This window comes from Mesoplodon densirostris, chromosome 1 (assembly GCF_025265405.1).
Source record: "Mesoplodon densirostris isolate mMesDen1 chromosome 1, mMesDen1 primary haplotype, whole genome shotgun sequence".
NCBI classification, from domain to species: domain Eukaryota; kingdom Metazoa; phylum Chordata; class Mammalia; order Artiodactyla; family Ziphiidae; genus Mesoplodon; species Mesoplodon densirostris.
This window is the reverse complement of record NC_082661.1, coordinates 216,453,373-216,472,555: the sequence shown is the minus strand read 5'-3', so window position 1 is coordinate 216,472,555 and position 19,183 is coordinate 216,453,373. Positions and strand designations below refer to the sequence as shown.

Below are 19,183 nucleotides of genomic sequence, written 5' to 3'. Positions count from 1 at the left end.
CCCAATTAATCATTCAGCCATTTTTGATTTTTTAATGTAATACTTTTTGAAGTAAAGCACACACAGAGAAAAGGGCACTAAACATTAGTATGTAACTATATAGATGATGTTTTACAAAGTAATGATGTGAGGGTAATTAAAACCTAGATGGGGAAACAGAACATGAAGCAACCTCAGAACCTGCTTTTTAAAGCACACATATTTGATTTCCCAGTGCTTAGCACTGACCTCAAAGGCCAGGTCACTCCTCATTTGTATTACTGGCTGAACATCTAGGTTTAGCTAAGCAGTTCTCCAAGGATTCTCCAATAACAGATATAACAATGAATGTAGTTTTTCCTCTCAGACTATCTAGCAAGTTAAAACTCTGTTACAGCTTGTAGCTCTACACTCAGTCTGGCAGCTTTGAAGAGAAAAGTATTGGTGGCAAACAGTGATCAGAAATCTATGATTTGAAACTGGATAATGGCACACTAGATACACATTCTCTTATGTTACAATAACATATATAGTTAACATGAAAGAGATGCCCACTTTATTAAATGAAGCTGTTTCATGATCTCTACATAACTCTTTGTGACGCTACAAAGACAAGTTACACTACAAATAAGATTGAAGCCTGAACTCCAGAATAATCCACCAAGATGCTTTTCCCAGTTTACCTCTCTAATAGGAATGCCAAAATCCTCATTAACAAATGAGCACAGTCAATTTACTTTTCCAAAATGAATTTTGATCATATAATTGGTAACCATATTTCTATCATGATCATACCATGTTTTATATAGTTCACTGGGTATATAAACTCTTCCTTTACTTTTTTACCTCTATTAGGATACTGGTATTAAGTGTCTGAATTATTATTTTCACTTCTTTAAATAAGAAGTAGTCATTACTAGCAGGATAAAAAATTATCTTCTCAACTTTAAAATACTAAGCAGAAAGATTTTATTGACAGTAAATATTTTATTGTTAAGACATGCCCTCATAATGCTCAGCAGTATCACTAGGAACACAAAAACATCACAGAAAAGTGTTAATTCAATTAAATCCACTGACAATACCTTCCTTAGAAGGAAATAATACATATGACAAAGAATCATACATAAAGCAGTCTTCCAAAAAAAGAAACCTACACAAGAGGATAGTCTTACGCAATTCTTAAATCACAGCTCACTAATTTGGTATGAGTTTGAAAGTGTCCCACCTGCTTGGCATAAATCTTCTGAAATCACAAAGACTCAAATGTTAATGCCTTTTTAGTTACTACCATCAATGAAAATTTACAGAGGAACTATATACTACAGTGAGATATAATTTTAGATAAATCTGGTTTTTCTGGAACTACCTGAATTTGTAGGCTGTTATCTATTTATGCTCTAGTTTTCAGGATTAAGTCAACTGGAAACTGAAATTGGCAGTGAGTGGTCAGTTAATTTGGTTTCTCCTTTATTAGGTCAAATGTGCATCCAGCAAGCCATCAGCCCAGCCATGTTCTTGGGCACCCGTGTGCTTGCTGGCCAAAGCAACCCCTGACTAACTCAACTTGCTGCATGAGTGCTGTTCAAGTTGCAGAAATACCTCCCCAGACTTTCCTTGGGAAACAGCTTGTTCTGATCTTCACAAAAATGTCCTCTTACATATTCATCAATTCAGTAAGACTTCTACAAGAATTCTAATAGAATAGTCCTTTCTGTTTTTATATACAAAGCAACTAATATATTTATTTACTAATTTCAATTTAACATTCAAAAGATTCTAAGTTTTAAAAATTTCCTAGACAGTTGGTTCTATGAAATTTATGTCTTCACTGCTTGATGGACAAATCTGTAAGCCTAGAGGCGATGGACAAATAACTACAATACTAAACCTTTTTTTTTTAATAACTAAGCTCCACTTTAATTTTGGCATGCTACCTAACAGAAGATGTTGTCAAGGTCAACTTAGAACACAACCTTAATTGAACCATATTTACAGTTTACTGCAACTTAATGGAAAATCTTTTTAAAAATCTGAAGCTAAAGTTTAACAAAACATTTTATTCTGTAATTCTAAACAGTAAAACCAGACCAGGCTTACACAGTTGTATCATCTGAGATTACAAAATCCTGAAACAAACAAAAAATTATTTTTACATATATGTTGATGATATCTAGATTCCCAAACCTAACTATGATCTCTCACTTAATTATAGAAGTTAGGGGTACAATCACACCAATAAACTTTTCAAGTTGAAATTAGCATTAATATGAAAGATACACTGTAGAATATAAATAATATAGACCAGAAACCTGATTTGATCTATGCGTAGTTTAACTAGTCAGTATTGATGCCAGGCACAGGGGTAGGTTCTGAAATTCAAAGATGCATATATGAAATGTACTGCATGCTTAGAATAAATTTACACTCTGGGGTTGAAACTGAGAAAGATTTCATTGAGGAGGGCCACGTTGGCTTCAACCTTAAAAGATGTGTGGGAATTTCCAGATATACAGAGCTCAAAAGCACCAAGAAATGTAGCTATAAAAATCTTAACAATATGTAAGAAACATGTATCAGAAGGAGAAATAAAGCTGCAGTGCCCCCAGAGACATGAAAGTTAGTCAAGAAATAGTATGGTGTTATCAAGATCTAGTATGTAGAATGAGAAGGCACATTACGATATCCTATGGTCAATGCATGCTTCTAAAGGTTTTTCTGACCCTCTCAAATGCTCCCACTGTTGGAGTATAATCTTTCTTGAGGGCAATTTAGCAATAATTATCAAAAACCTTAAGAATTCATAAACTTTGGGCCCTAGTAATTAGACCTCTAAGTACTTACTTTGTCAAATAAGAGTGCAGGGTAACAGCTTTTATAATAGTAAATAACCATCTTTATGATACAAAGTTTTTTATTATTTTTTTTTTTATTTTTTTTTTTGCTGTACGCGGGCCTCTCACTGCTGTGGCCTCTCCCGTTGCGGAGCACAGGCTCCGGACACACAGGCTCCGCGGCCATGGCTCGCGGGCCCAGCCGCTCTGCGGCATGTGGGATCTTCCGGGATCGGGGCACGAACCCGTGTCCCCTGCATCGGCAGGCGGACTCTCAACCACTGCGCCACCAGGGAAGCCCCTATGATACAAAGTTTTTAAAATTATAATATATTAATGAAATTAAATATTATTCATTGATTAAAAGGATCATGGAATTCAATCTCTTTCAATGTCAATAACTGAATGATCTATATACTTAAATTTCAGTCCATAGAATACTAGGTGAAAAAGTAGGAGAACATATATCACTAAAGAAAATACACAGATGGCAAAAAAGCAAACGAAAGATGCTTAATCCAGTTATAAAATGAATAGGTTCTGGGGATCTAATATACATCATGGTGATTATAGTTAACAATGCTGTAGTATATACTTGAAAGTTGCTAGGACACTAGAACTTAAACGTTCTCACCACACACAAAAAAATTACAATTATGTGAGGTGATGGATGTGTTAAATAACCTTATTGTGGTGATCATTTCACAATACATATATTATATACTTTAATATATGTTGCACACCTTAAACCTACATGTTATATGTCAATTACATCTCACTAAAGCTGGAAAAAATTTTAATTAAAAAAAAAGACAAGACACTCAACATCATCAGTCATTAAGGAAATAAATTAAAACCAAAAGATGGTTTTCCACAACTGTACATCCACATACAAAAGAATGAAATTGGACCTCTTCCTCACACCATACACAAAAATTAACTCAAAATAGATCATCTACTTAAATGTAATAGCTAAAACTATGAAACTCTTGGAAGGAAATATTGGAGTACATCTTCAAGACTCTGGGTTTGGCAAAGGCTTCTTAGATGTGATACTTAAGGCACAACAAAAGAAAAAATAGATAAATTGGACTTCATCAAAATTAAAAATGTTTGTGCTTCAAAGGATAAGTGAAAAGACAACCTACAGAACAGGAGAAAATATCTGCAAATCATATATTTGATAAGGAACTTGCCTCTGGAATACATGTTTTTAAAAAACCCTCTTACTACTCAATAATAAAAAGATAAATATCCTACTTTTAAAATGGCCAAAGAATCTGAATACATGTTTCTCCATAAAAGATATGCAAATGTCCATAAAGTATAAAAAAAGTATCACTACCCATCAGGGAAATGCAAACCCAAACAACAATGACACCAGTTCATACCCACTAAGATGACTACAGACAATAACAAGTGTTGACAAGAATGTGGAGAAGTGGAATCCTCATAACTCTGCTGTTAGGAAATAAAATTGTGCAGCCTCTTTGGAAAACAGTCTCACAGTTCCTAAAATGGTTAAACATAGAGTTACCATATGACCCAGTAATTCCACTCATAGGTATATACCCAAAGCAATGAAAACATATGTCCACACAACAACGCGTACATGAATGTTCACAGCACCAGTATTCACAATAGCCAAAAATCAGAAACAACCTAAATATCCATCAACTGATGAGTGGGTAAATAACATGTGATATAGCCATACAATAGACTATTATTCCAAAATAAAAAGGAATGGAGTACTAATATCTGCTACAACATGGATGAACCTCAAAAACACTATGGTAAGTTCAAGAAGTCGAACACCAAAGACCACATATTGTATGATTCCATTCATATGAAATATTCAGAATAGGTAAATGTAAGAGACAGAAAGCAGATTGGTAGTTGCCAGGGGCTGAGGGGAAGAGAAAACGGAGAGTAACTGCTTAATGGGGATGGGATTTCCTCTTGGGGTGATGAAATGTTTTTTTTTTTTTTTTTTTTTTTTTTGCTGTACGCGGGCCTCTCACTGCTGTGGCCTCTCCCGTTGCGGAGCACAGGCTCCGGACACACAGGCTCCGCAGCCATGGCTCGCGGGCCCAGCCGCTCCGCGGCATGTGGGATCTTCCAGGATCGGGGCACGAACCCGTGTCCCCTGCATCAGCAGGCGGACTCTCAACCACTGCGCCACCAGGGAAGCCCTGATGAAATGTTTTGAAACTAGATAAAGGTGGTAGTTACACAACACTGTGAATGTACTAAACTGCAACTGAATTGCTCACCTTAACATGGTTACTTTTGTTAAGTGAATTTCACTTCAATTAAAAAAAAAAAAACTTGAACAGTGCATCACATGTTGAAGACTCCAGTAATTTATCTTGATTTTTAAAAAAGATACTATATACCTATTAGAATGGCTAAAATTAATACTGATCATACCAAGTGTTGATGAGGATGCACAGAAACTGAACTCTCATACACTGCTAATGGAAATGTAAAATGGTACAACCACTTAGGAAAACTGTTTGGCAATTTCTTAAAAAGTTAGGCAAATACCTTCCATATAATTTAGCCATTTCACTCCTAGGTACTTAACCAAGAAAAATGACAGCACACGTCCTTACAAAGACTTGTTCGTGAATGTTCACTGCAGCTTTCTTCATAAATTAACAGTCAAAAATGGGAAATAACCTGAATAGCCATCAACAGGTAAATAAACAAACAATGCTACATCTACACAAAGGAATACTGCTCAGTAATATAAGGTAATGAACTACTGTTAGCTACAGCATGCATGAATCCCAAAATAATTGTTGAGTGAAAAAACTCACACCAAAAAAAAAAAGAGTGCATACGATATAGTTCTATTTATATAAAATTCTAGAAAATACAAACTAATCTACAGTAACATAGTGACAGAAAGCATATCAGTGGTTGCTTGGGATGAGGGGACGGTGGGGAGGTGGGAGAGTGGAAGGAAGGGACTACAAGAGCTCCCAGGAACTTTCTGGGGGTGATTAATATGTTCATTCTCTTGATTGTGGTGAGTACTTTTAGGGGTGTATAGATTATGTCCAAAGTTATCAAATTATACACTTTAAATATGAGCACTATATTGCATGCCAACTAAACATCAATAAAGCTAAAAATTTAGGCTACAAAACATATATAGTGATTCCATTTCTGCATTTTAAAAATAAATATTTATATGAACAGTTTTCTTGGTAGTATATATTTCCTACTAGGATTATAAGGTATTTTTTATTTTTTATTTCCATCACGGAAACTCAAAGAGGTATTTGGGGACTTCCCTGGTGGTGCAGTGGTTAAGGACTGTGTGCTCCCAATGCAGGGGCCCCGGGTTCAATCCCTGGTCAGGGAACTAGATCCCACATGCATGCCACAACTAAGAGTTCGCATGCCACAACTAAGGAGCCCGCCTGCTGCAACTAAGGAGCCCACATGCCAAAACTAAGGAGCCGGTGAGCTGCAGCTAAGGAGCCAGCAAGCTGCAACTAAGGAGCCCACGAGCCGCAACTAAGGAGATGGCCAGCTGCAACTAAGACCCAGTGCGACCAAATATAAATAAATAAATAAATAAATAAATAAATAAAATTTTTTAAAAAGATGTACTTGAATATTGTCTGTAATTCAACCAAAAAAAAAAAAAAAAACCTAAACTTCTACTAGGTAAGAAAGCTAAGTTCAACATAAAAATCAGTTAATTCCAACACACTGTGCTATAAAAATCTGGAGTGCCTTTTAATCTACCAAATACATATAGGAGATTCTGCTTCATACATTTAATTTGGTCCTATTATCTCTTAACCATTGGGAAATGGGGGGAGAAAAGCACCTCTTAAAACTAAATAGCTCCTCTGGAATTAGTTTAGGATCTTAAAGCTGAAAAAAGTATACCAATATTGATAATTATGTAATTATTTTTAGAGCAGCATACTTTAAAAGTAGGTGAAAGATCTCCATCTTACTATAAAAATGATATTCCTTCCCTTATCTGATTCTGGCATAAGAAATCTCTAACTTAAATGAGATAGAGATGATGAAATGGATATTCATCCTACCAATGCTATGAAAAAATAAAGCTCAGTTTATACGTGTCAGTTGTAAAGATTATGAGCCTTGGTTGTCACTGAAAACTTGCAAAGGCATAAAGGAATAGCGATATAATATGCAAGTGATGTATTCCACAAGTTAGCTAAACACTGAAGATACATTCTGAAGAGATTATTCAATATCCAATTTGTTCTCAGTTCAAAAAGAAAAGGAAATTGTCCCAGGATTTAAGTATGAACTAGCAACAGTAAAAGGTTCATTATTTAATATGATCATATTAACTCGAAAATATCAAAATCAATGTCAGAGCTAAGAAGTTATGAAAGGAAATGATTTAATCAAACACCTGAATAGCTCAAGAGCTTGAAAGTGGGTTAAGTTTCTCGTCTCAAATGCGAATGCTAGAGGCCAATTAAATCAATGCCAGAATCCATTTCTGGCTTTTATTCTGAATAAGGTGATGATCACTGCATTTTCTACAATGAGCAAGTGACCACACCCCTAAATCAAAATACTAAGGATCTCTGTTAGTGAACACAAACAAGGGTCACACTAGCGTGTAAAAATTTCCCCTGGGAATAAATAGTGCTGCTTTGTGACTGAGATAGAGAATAAAGAGCTTCTGACAGATAAAGCTGTATAAAAAACAACAGCACACGGCCATTTAATATTTTAGTACAAAATTTATATTCACATATAATACAAAAAGAACCAAACACAGAACTGAAAGGTATATTAAGAATCCACTCTTACCTTCTTCTGGGTAGAACCCAAATTAATTTACTGAATTACTTAACACTGCAACATTGGCTATTCAGTAAAATGCTAGTCTAAAAGAATCATTTACCTTTTTGCATCATCACTCTTTGAATCATTTCTCAGTTTTTCATATCTGGATCATATGATAAGCAGACCAGCCACATTTTTTTTCAATCCTAAATTGGCTTCTGCTGCCATTTACCATTTGCACAATTATCAGAAACACTGACTTATTTTAATAGCAGCCTACATAAAATAGGATTATAAATATCAAACTAAAGAGAAATTCTAGAAGGACAATACATGCAATATACAAAGGAAATTAACTTTGACCATTTACTCCTTTGGGTCATCTCACTAATTTTTTATTCACTGTTATATGGAAGAACATGTTCAGGAATTTTAAGTACTATAGATAAATAATATATAGCATATGTGATTGTAATTCTGGCTACTTTATTTATAAATCTTTAAATAAACATTTTTAGAGGTATAATGTATTAGTTACATATTTTTGATTTTGAGAAAAACTGAATGGAAAGCATATTTGCAGATGTCAAAGTTTCAAAGATTTTTTAAAAAATCTAAAATCATTCGAGTCTTATTTTACATAGAATCGAATATACAGAAAAATATTCATAAACAGAGTTTATAATATTTTACAGTCCTTGTTGACAAAAATGTTTAGGTTGTTTTCAGATTATTTTTAATTTTAATTGGAAATTTGCATATAACTCACCAAAACACTCATTAATAAGATTACTTACCCTTTATATTTAACTTTTTCTGTTATTAACAGCCACATAAAGATATGTATTGGGCAAAAATAAATAAATAAGCAAACATTCATTAAAAAAATCTGGATATAAAGATAATTACTTCAAAAACATTGATGCATAAATTATGTACATCAATAATAAATACCTATATGTACTGGCCTAGAAACATATCCATGATACATATTAAAGAACAAAAGGAAGGGCTTCCCTGGTGGCACAGTGGTTAAGAATCTGCCTGCCAATGCAGGGGACATGGGTTCATGCCCTGGTCCGGGAAGATCTCACGTGCCGCGGAGCAACTAAGCCCGTGCGCCACAACTACGGAGCCTGCGCTCTAGAGCCTGTGACCCACAGCTACTGAATCCTGGGCACCTAGAGTTCGTGCTCCGCAACAAGAGAAGCCACCGCAATGAGAAGCCCATGCACTGCAACAAAGAGTAACCCCTGCTCACAGCAACTAGAGAAAGCCTGCGCGCAGCAACAAAGACCCAAAGCAGCCAAAGATAAATAAATTTATATATAAAAAAAGAACAAAAGGAAAGTTGCAGAACAACATGTATTAGTGGGGGAGAGTGGTGCACATTGGAACAGAGAAATGAAGAGTAAAAAGCCAGAAAGAATACATCTGGTTAAGAAAGGAGGCTGGAAAAGTCTGAGGAAATTTTACTTTATACTTTGTATACTTTATATATTTGAATATTTTACAAGTTCATTAAACTTTGATTTTTAGATAAAGATACTTGTTTAAAAGATATTACCAGATAGTAGGCAATATTCTTGACATTCTACACCTAATTAGTAAGGTTCATATTATGACCAAAACCATAAAAGCAACACATTTTAACTGCCTGATAATCAAACTGTAGAATGACTTCACCATTTATGTAATATTTATCATTCACATACAAGTGTGTGTCTAAAGTATATATAATTTACATGCATATGCATTCATAGGAACTGCATCTCATGTAACCTAAGACGATCAAACATTCCCAATCGGCCTGTCAAACTCTAGAACCAGGGATACAGTGTCCCAGACTGAAGTGTGCCTGGTTCACAGCTGCTAGGATAATTACTTGTCTCGATCATCCATTCTATTCCCCCATGACTAAAAAGAGCCCACATGCTATCTGAGACGGAAGAACTACTTGCATTTCATCAACAGAAGAAAACACATGTTTATGACCATTCCAAAAGGGGCATCTTCTAAACTGCCTCACTCTCAGTGGGTGGTGTGCAAAGTAATTCTTCCTGCAAAACTACTTTCCATAAAAGGAGATGAGCTGTATTCTGTGTTGACCTCACTTCCTTAGTACTCCTACTCCACCTTAACTCATGGAGAAATAACTGCCCCTGAGGCAAATCCTTTATGCCATTCGCTTTAGTAAAGGGCAAAGCATTTTACGATGACGGAAACAGCTCAATAAAGAAGGAGGTGGTAAGGGGGAATGCAAAACACGTGCTCACCAGGAGGCCTCAAAAACACCTACTAGCTAAACTGAACTTGCCATGGCTGAAGAACTGACTCAAAAAGTACAAACACTGTAAAATGTGTTAAGTGTTTCATTTTACAGATGTACAAATTCAGGTTCAGAGAAAGGCTTTGCTTGCTTATATAATTTACCTGGAAATGAAATTTTTGTGCCCAAAAAATAAGAAGAGTTTTTTTTATGGCTACTTATAATACACATTTAATGGCAAAGATATGATTTAGAAGTGACACTGCATTTTTTCAAAGGTATAAGTAAGTTTTTTTTAAGGATGGCACTGATTTTTAAAAATTATATCTCCCTTTCTAAAGGACTTTGGGCCAGAGTGACTAAAAAGTTAACACCTATGAAAGAAAACAAAGATCGCCTCAATAAAATGAAGGTAATAGGAATTTCTGGAAAACCTGAATGAATATGAATCTTGCAAGTCAAATAAGCACCATTAAAGAAAAACAGTTCCCTGGCTATTTGTAGACAAAAATTGTTTCAATTCAAGATTAGTATCAATTACTCCAAGATGTACTTTCCTCAAACATTAAACACTCATGTAATGTGAATGGTGGTGTGTTCAATGTTGTCCCTGAGGTCTCTTAGGCTGTCTTCATTTCTTTTCATTCATTTTCTTTATTCTGCTCTGCGTCAGTGAATTCTACCGTTCTGTCTTCCAGGTTACTTATCTGTTCTTCTGCCTCAGTTATTCTGCTATTGATTTCTTCTAGTGTTTTTTTCATTTCAGTTATTGTATTGTTCATTTCTGTTTGTTTGTTCTTTAGTGCTTCTAGGTGTTTGTTCTTTAATTCTTCTAGGTCTTTGTTAAACATTTCTTGCCTCTTCTTGATCTTTGCCTCCATTCTTTTTCTGAGGTCTTGGATCATCTTCACTATCATTCTGAATGCTTTTTCTGGAAGGTTGCCTATCTCCACTTCATTTAGTTGTTTTTCTGGGATTTTATCTTGTTTCTTCATCTTGTACATATTCGTCTGCCTTTTCATTTTGTCTCTCTTCTGTAAATGTGGTTTTTGTTCCACAGGCTGCAGGATTGTAGTTCTTCTTTTTTCTGCTGCCTGCCCTCTGGTGGATGAGGCTGTCTAAGAGGCTTTTGCAAGCTTCCTTATGGGAGGGACTGGTGGTGGGTAGAGCTTGGTGTTGCTCTGGCAGTCAGAACGTGTGTCTTAACGCTGTAAGGAAAAGGTACTGGATCTGAAATCAGATGTTCTGGCTTCTCATGCTCTTCATTAGTTATGTAGTATAAACTCATAAGAAACATTTTGTTTTATCTTCACGCCAGAGCCTTTGTTACTAAAAGCTATTAGTACACGCCAGATACAGATTTTGTCAGTGAACTTCAACTAGTGTTGAACTTGACTAGCTGGGATGGAGGGATTTTGAGAAAAAAGCATATATTTCAATGTAATTGTATATCCTTTATTATTTGGTAATATTTCCAAATACAAAAAAATGTAAAGACTATTTTAAGGAAAGAAATTCTAGTGCTAAGGTAGATACTTACAGGTAGTAACCTACAGATCTACTCTGAGTGGTTGGAGCATAAGAAATACAACTAATATCATGGTGGCAGAACTTAGATGTGTAGGATTCATCTGAGAGGTGAATCTAAGGGATCTTGAGAAGCACAATGACTACCCAGTTCTGCCTTTCTGACCTTGAGGAAAACCTTTGAGACCTCCCATAATCCTCAGCCCAGATTTTTAATCCATTCACCTTTTACCACACAGATGTCACATGATTTATGTTCTTTAAGAGAATAGCCACTGGTGGTGATAATATTCCTTAAGCATAAGAGGTATGCACTAGTTCACCTCACTTTAACCACGTAATTTCCCAACTGCATATCTATTACATTGGTCATGCAATGTGTGAAACAAATGCTTTTATTTGTAGAATATTTTATTATATCACTTGATGACATAGTTCTAGCACGATAATAATATATAACCAAAAGAAGACATATTGCAGTTGTAATCCTAGAGTGCTATCATAACTAAACAGATAAGCCTAAGAGAAATAAACTTGGAAACTAGCAGAGGTGGACAAACAAGAGAGAAATAGAGTTTGGCCAGATTCAAAGAGATAAAGGTAGAGATTTGTACTTTCTTCTGTCCTTCTGTCAAGTAACAGATGCCCATTAAGGCACGTATTCACCTTGTGATTCTGTTCTCAAAACATTAGCTTCTCTTTCCCCTTTCACTCCTTTCTTTCACAGCACCCCACCTTTTTTTTTTTTTTCTTGCGGTACACAGGCTTCTCACTGTTGTGGCCTCACCCATTGCGGAGCACAGGCTCTGGACGCGCAGGCTCAGCGGCCATGGCTCACGGGCCTAGCCACTCCGCAGCATATGGGATCCTCCCGGACTGGGGCACGAACCCGTGTCCCCCGCATCGGCAGGTGGACTCTCAAACACTGCGCCACCAGGGAAGCCCCCCACCCCACCTTTTAACAGCAGAGGCACTTCTGGTGGAGGGAAGACCCCATCTGACTAATGACATGCGGTTTCCACAAAGCTACTCATGATAACTTACCATCCAACAGCCCCATGTGGGCACAACCTTCTCATGTCTAGATAAATAACAAATATACGAGTCTTGTTCTGTACAGAATATCACACAATTATAACTAATCTCTCCCCAAAACTTACACGGCACTCTTTCATCTTCTAATAAAGCTCTTTCATGCTCTGCTGAAATTCACTTGTTTTTTTTAAGTCTGTGTCCCCCATGTGACTGTGATCTCTCCAAGGAAATGAAATACATCTTATGCATTTTTGTATCCCCAGAGCCTATCAAAATTCACCAAATGAATGAAATGTAAATACACTGAATTTCCCAATTACAGAAAAAGGGGGCTTCCCTGGTGGCGCAGTGGTTGAGAGTCCGCCTGCTGATGCAGGGGACACGGGTTCATGCCCCAGTCCGGGAAGATCCCATATGCCGCGGAGCGGCTGGGCCCGTGAGTCATGGCCGCTGAGCCTGTGCGTCCGGAGCCTGTGCTCCACAACGGGAGAGGCCACAACAGTGAGAGGCCCGCCTACCGCAAAAAAACGCCCCCCCCCCCAAAAAAAGAAAAACAATTACAGAAAGAGGAACTCCATGGAGAACAAATTGTGTTAGAAAACATATACAGATGCTTTCCAGTTATTGTTTTATTAGTTAGACCTCTGTGAAAACTTTTTAAAAAGGCAATGAATCCTTACTTCCAAGTACTTATTAAAGATTATATTACTAAGATGGAAAAAATGACATTAATATGAACTCAGAACTTATTCTGCAAATTTTAAAAAAATTATATTCCTTTCATTTACAAATTTTTCAACTTCATTCCCAAGAAAGTTCTGTAGCAAATTATCCAAATTTATAATGAGAATGTTGCTTAGTGATTTGAAAAAAATTATCTGAGTTTATACTACCTAACTAATGAAGAGCATGAGAAGCCAGAACATCTGATTTCAGATCCAGTACCTTTTCCTTACAGCGTTAAGACACACGTTCTGACTGCCAGAGCAACACCAAGCTCTACCCACCACCAGTCCCTCCCATAAGGAAGCTTGCAAAAGCCTCTTAGACAGCCTCATCCACCAGAGGGCAGGCAGCAGAAAAAAGAAGAACTACAATCCTGCAGCCTGTGGAACAAAAACCACATTTACAGAAGAGAGACAAAATGAAAAGGCAGACGAATATGTACAAGATGAAGAAACAAGATAAAATCCCAGAAAAACAACTACATGAAGTGGAGATAGGCAACCTTCCAGAAAAAGCATTCAGAATGATAGTGAAGATGATCCAAGACCTCAGAAAAAGAATGGAGGCAAAGATCAAGAAGAGGCAAGAAATGTTTAACAAAGACCTAGAAGAATTAAAGAACAAACACCTAGAAGCACTAAAGAACAAACAAACAGAAATGAACAATACAATAACTGAAATGAAAAAAACACTAGAAGAAATCAATAGCAGAATAACTGAGGCAGAAGAACAGATAAGTAACCTGGAAGACAGAATGGTAGAATTCACTGACGTAGAGCAGAATAAAGAAAATGAATGAAAAGAAATGAAGACAGCCTAAGAGACCTCAGGGACAACATTGAACACACCACCATTCGCATTATAGGGGTCCCAAAAGGAGAAGAGAGAGAGAAAGGACCCAAGAAAATATTTGAAGAGATTATAGTCGAAAACTTCTCTAACATGGTAAAGGAAATAGCCACTCAAGTCTGGGAAGTGCAGAGTCCCAGGCAGGATAAACCCAAAGAGAAACACACCGAGACACACAGTAATCAAACTGACAAAAATTAAAAACAAAGAAAAATTATTAAAAGCAACAAGGGAAAAATGAAAAATAACATACAAGGGAACAACCGTAAGGTTAACAGTTGATTTCTTAACAGAAACTCTACAAGTCAAAAGGGAGTGGCATGATATATTTAAAGTGATGAAAGGGAATAACCTACAATCAAGATTACTCCACCTGGCAAGGATCTCATTCAGATTTGACAGAGAAATCAAAAGCTTTACAGACAAGCAAAAGCTAAGAGAATTCAGCATCACAAAACCAGCTCTACAACAACAAATGCTAAAGGAACTTCTCTGAGTGGGAAACACAAAAGAAGAAAAGGACCTACAAAAACAAACCCAAAACAATTAAGAAAATGGTCATAGGAACGTACATATCAATAATTACCTTAAAAGTGAATGGAATAAATGCTCCAAGCAAAAGACACAGGCTTGCTGAATGGATACAAAAACAACACCCATATATATATGCTGTTTACAAGAGACCCACTTCAGACCTAGGGACACATACAGACTGAAAGTGAGGGGATAGAAAAAGATATTCCATGCAAATGGAAATCAAAAGAAAGCTGGTGTAGCAATTCTCTATCAGGCAAAATAGATTTTAAAGACTATTATAAGAGACAAAGAAGGACACTACATAATGATCAAGGCATCAATCCAAGAAGAAGATATAACAATTGTAAATATTTATGCACCCAACATAGGAGCACCTCAATACATAAGGCAAATGCTAACAGCCATAAAAGGGGAAATCAACAGTAACACAAGAATAGTAGGGGACTTTAACACCCCACTTTCACCAATGGACAGATCATCCAAAATGAAAATAAATAAGGAAACACAAGCTTTAAATGACACATTAAACAAGATGGACTTAATTGATATTTATAGGACATTCCATCTGAAAAGAGCAGATTACACTTTCTCCTCAAGTGCACAAGGAACATTCTCCAGGATAGATCACATCTTGGATCACGATTCAAGCCTCAGTAAATTTAAGAAAATCAAAATCATATCAAGCATCTTTTCCGACCACAATGCTATGAGATTAGAAATCAATTACAGGGAAAAATAAGGTAAAAAACACAAACTCATGGAGGCTAACAATACGTTAATAAATAACCAAGAGATCACTGAAGAAATCAAAGAGGAAATAAAAAAATACCTAGAGAAAAATGACAATGAAAACACGACGATCCAAAACCTATGGGATGCAGCAAAAGCTGTTCTAAGAGGGAAGTTTATAGCAATAAAATCCTACCTCAAGAAACAAGAAAAATCTCAAATAAACAATCTAACCTTACATCTAAAGGAACTAGAGAAAGAAGGACAAACAAAACCCAAAGTTAGTGAAAGGAAAGAAATCATAAAGGTCAGAGCAGAAATAAATGAAATAGAAACAAAGAAAACAATAGCAAAGATCAAGAAAACTAAAAGCTGGTTCTTTGAGAAGATAAACAAAATTGATAAACCTTTAGCCAGACTCATCAAGAAAAAGAGAGAGAGGACTCAACTCAATAAAATCAGAAATGAAAAAGGAGAAGTTACAGTGGACACAGCAGAAATACAAAGCATCATAAGAGACTATTACAAGCAACTGTATGCCAATAAAATGGACAACCTGGAAGAAATGGACAAATTCTTAGAAATGCACAACATGCCGAGACTGAACCAGGAAGAAATAGAAAATATGAACAGACCAATCACAAGCACTGAAATTGAAACGGTGATTAAAAATCTTCCAACAAACAAAAGCCCAGGACCAGATAGCTTCACAGGTGAATTCTATCAAACATTTAGAGAAGAGCTAACACCTTTCCTTCTAAAACCTTTCCAAAAAATTGCAGGGTAAGGAACACTCCCAAACTCATTCTATGAGACCACCATCACCCTGATACCAAAACCAAACAAAGATACTACAAGAAAAGAAAATTACAGACCAATATCACTGATGAATATAGATGTAAAAATCCTCAACAAACTACTAGCAAACAGAATCCAACAACTCTTTAAAAGGATCATACACCAAGATCAAGTGGGGTTTATCCCATGGATGCAAGGATTCTTCAATATACACAAATCAATCAATGTGATACACCATATTAACAAATTGAAGAATAAAAACCATATGATCATCTTAATAGATGCAGGAAAATCTGCTGACAAAATTCGACACCCATTTATGATAAAAACTTTCCAGGCTTTCTGCTCGTGGACGCCGCCGAGTAAGCATCGTTAACGTCTCCCCCGCCCCCCTCCACTGCCGTCATGTCTAAGTCAGAGTCACCCAAAGAGCCCGAACAGCTGCGGAAGCTCTTCATCGGAGGTTTGAGCTTTGAAACAACCGATGAGAGTCTGAGGAGCCATTTTGAGCAGTGGGGAACGCTCACAGATTGTGTGTTAATGAGGGATCCAAACACCAAACGCTCCAGAGGCTTCGGGTTTGTCACATATGCCACTGTGGAGGAGGTGGATGCGGCCATGAATGCAAGGCCACACAAGGTGGATGGAAGAGTTGTGGAACCAAAGAGGGCCGTCTCAAGAGAAGATTCTCAAAGACCTGGTGCCCACTTAACTGTGAAAAAGATTTTTGTTGGTGGCATTAAAGAAGACACTGAAGAACATCATTTAAGAGATTATTTTGAACAGTATGGGAAAATTGAAGTGATTGAAATCATGACTGATCGAGGCAGTGGCAAAAAGAGAGGCTTTGCTTTCGTAACCTTTGATGACCATGACTCCGTAGACAAGATTGTCATTCAGAAATACCACACTGTGAATGGCCACAACTGTGAAGTAAGGAAAGCCCTATCTAAGCAAGAGATGGCTAGTGCCTCATCCAGCCAAAGAGGTCGAAGTGGTTCTGGAAACTTTGGTGGTGGTCGTGGAGGGGGTTTTGGTGGGAATGACAACTTTGGTCGTGGAGGAAACTTCAGTGGTCGAGGTGGCTTTGGTGGCAGCCGTGGTGGTGGGGGATATGGTGGCCGTGGGGATGGCAGTAATGGATTTGGTAACGACGGAAGCCATTTTGGAGGTGGTGGAAGCTACAATGATTTTGGCAGTTACAACAATCAATCTTCCAATTTTGGACCCATGAAAGGAGGAAACTTTGGAGGCAGAAGTTCTGGGCCCTATGGTGGTGGAGGCCAACACCTTGCCAAACCCCGAAACCAAGGTGGCTATGGTGGTTCCAGCAGCAGCAGTAGCTAGGGCAGTGGCAGAAGGTTTTGATGACTGCCAGGAAACAAAGCTTAGCAGGAGAGGAGAGCCAGAGAAGTGACAGGGAAGCTACAGGTTACAACAGATTTGTGAACTCAGCCAAGCACAGTGGTGGCAGGGCCTAGCTGCTACAAAGAAGACATGTTTTAGACCATACTCATGTGTATGGGCAAAACTCGAGGACTGTATTTGTGACTAATTGTATAACAGGTTATTTTAGTTTCTGTTCTGTGGAAAGTGTAAAGCATTCCAACAAAGGGTTTTAATGTAGATTTTTTTTTTTTTTTTGCACCCATGCTGTTGATTGCTAAATGTAATAGTCTGATCATGACGCTGAATAAATGTGTCTTTTAAAAAAAAAAAAAAAAAAAAACTTTCCAGAAAGTGGGCATAGAGGGAACCTGCCTCAACATAACAAAGGTCATATACGACAAACCCACAGCAAACATCATTCTCAATGGTGAAAAACTGAAGGCATTACCTCTAAGAGCAGGAACAAGACTAGGATGTCCACTCTCACCACTATTATTCAACATAGTTTGGAAGTCCTAGCCACGGCAATCAGAGAAGAAAAAGAAACAAAAGGAATACAAATTGGAAATGAGGAAGTAAAACTCTCACTGTTTGCAGATTAGATGATACTATACATAGAGAATCCTAAAGATGCCACCAGAAAACCAGTAGAGCTAATCAATGAATTTGGTAAAGTTGCAGGATACAAAATTAACGCACAGAAATCTCTTACATTCCTATACACTAAGAATGAAAGATCAGAAAGAGAAATTAAGGAAACAATCCCATTCACCACTGCAACAGAAAGAATAAAATACCTAGGAATAAACCTACCTAAGGAGGTAAAAGACCTGTACTCAGGAAACTATAAGACACTGATAAAAGAAATTCAAGATGTTATAAACAGATGGAGAGATATACCATGTTCTTTGATTAGAAGAATCAATATTGTGAAAATGACTGTACTACACAAAGCAATCTACAGATTCAATACAATCCCTCTCAAATTAGCAGTGGCATTTTTTTACAGAACAAAAGTAAAAAAAACACTTCTAGCCAGACAGCCAGACTGCACTTCACTGTCACCTGGTACGGCCATCATCCCTCAGTAAGTAGGATTGGCTCCAGGACCCCCTGTGGATACCAGAATTCAGGGATGCTTGAGTCCCTTATATAAAATGGCATAGTATTTGCATATAACCTATGTACATCCTCCATATACTTTAAATCATCTCTAGAATACTTATAATAGTCATCTCTATAATAATCATCTACTTATAATATCTAATGTAAATGCTATGTAAATAGTTGTAAACGCAATGTAAATGCCATGTAAATAGCTGCCAGCATAGCAAATTCAAATTTAGCTTTTTGGAACTTCCTGGAATTTTCCAAATATTTTCGATTCGGTTGAATCCACAGACGCGGAATCTGCAGATATGGAACCCCCAGATATATGAGCTGACTGTACACTAAATACTACACTAAACCATATTCTACTGGTCACAGTAAGCTTCTTTAACTTCTTATGTGCCTGACTTGCTATCAAAAGTGAAATATACATAAAAATTAGTAGGCAGAAATCAAATATTTTAAATGTATACTTACCATAAAAAATGATCATTTGATTAATAACTTTTCACTGATTTTAAGGAGGTTCATAGAAGACTACACTAAAATAAAATTTTACAAATCCATGAAACCACAGGCCAAATTTTCTTATATTTTTTGTTTCGTT

The 19,183-nt window shown here is 36.8% G+C and overlaps 1 protein-coding gene and 1 pseudogene across 3 annotated transcripts in view; one reads left to right on the top strand and one right to left on the bottom strand.

Annotated features, from left to right (window-relative positions):
• Nucleotides 1-19,183, bottom strand: part of PDLIM5 (PDZ and LIM domain 5) — a 229,439-nt gene that overhangs the window by 187,197 nt on the left and 23,059 nt on the right. The gene's annotated exons all lie outside the window — the stretch shown is intronic.
• LOC132500267 (heterogeneous nuclear ribonucleoprotein A1-like) lies at nucleotides 16,422-17,776 on the top strand (annotated as a pseudogene).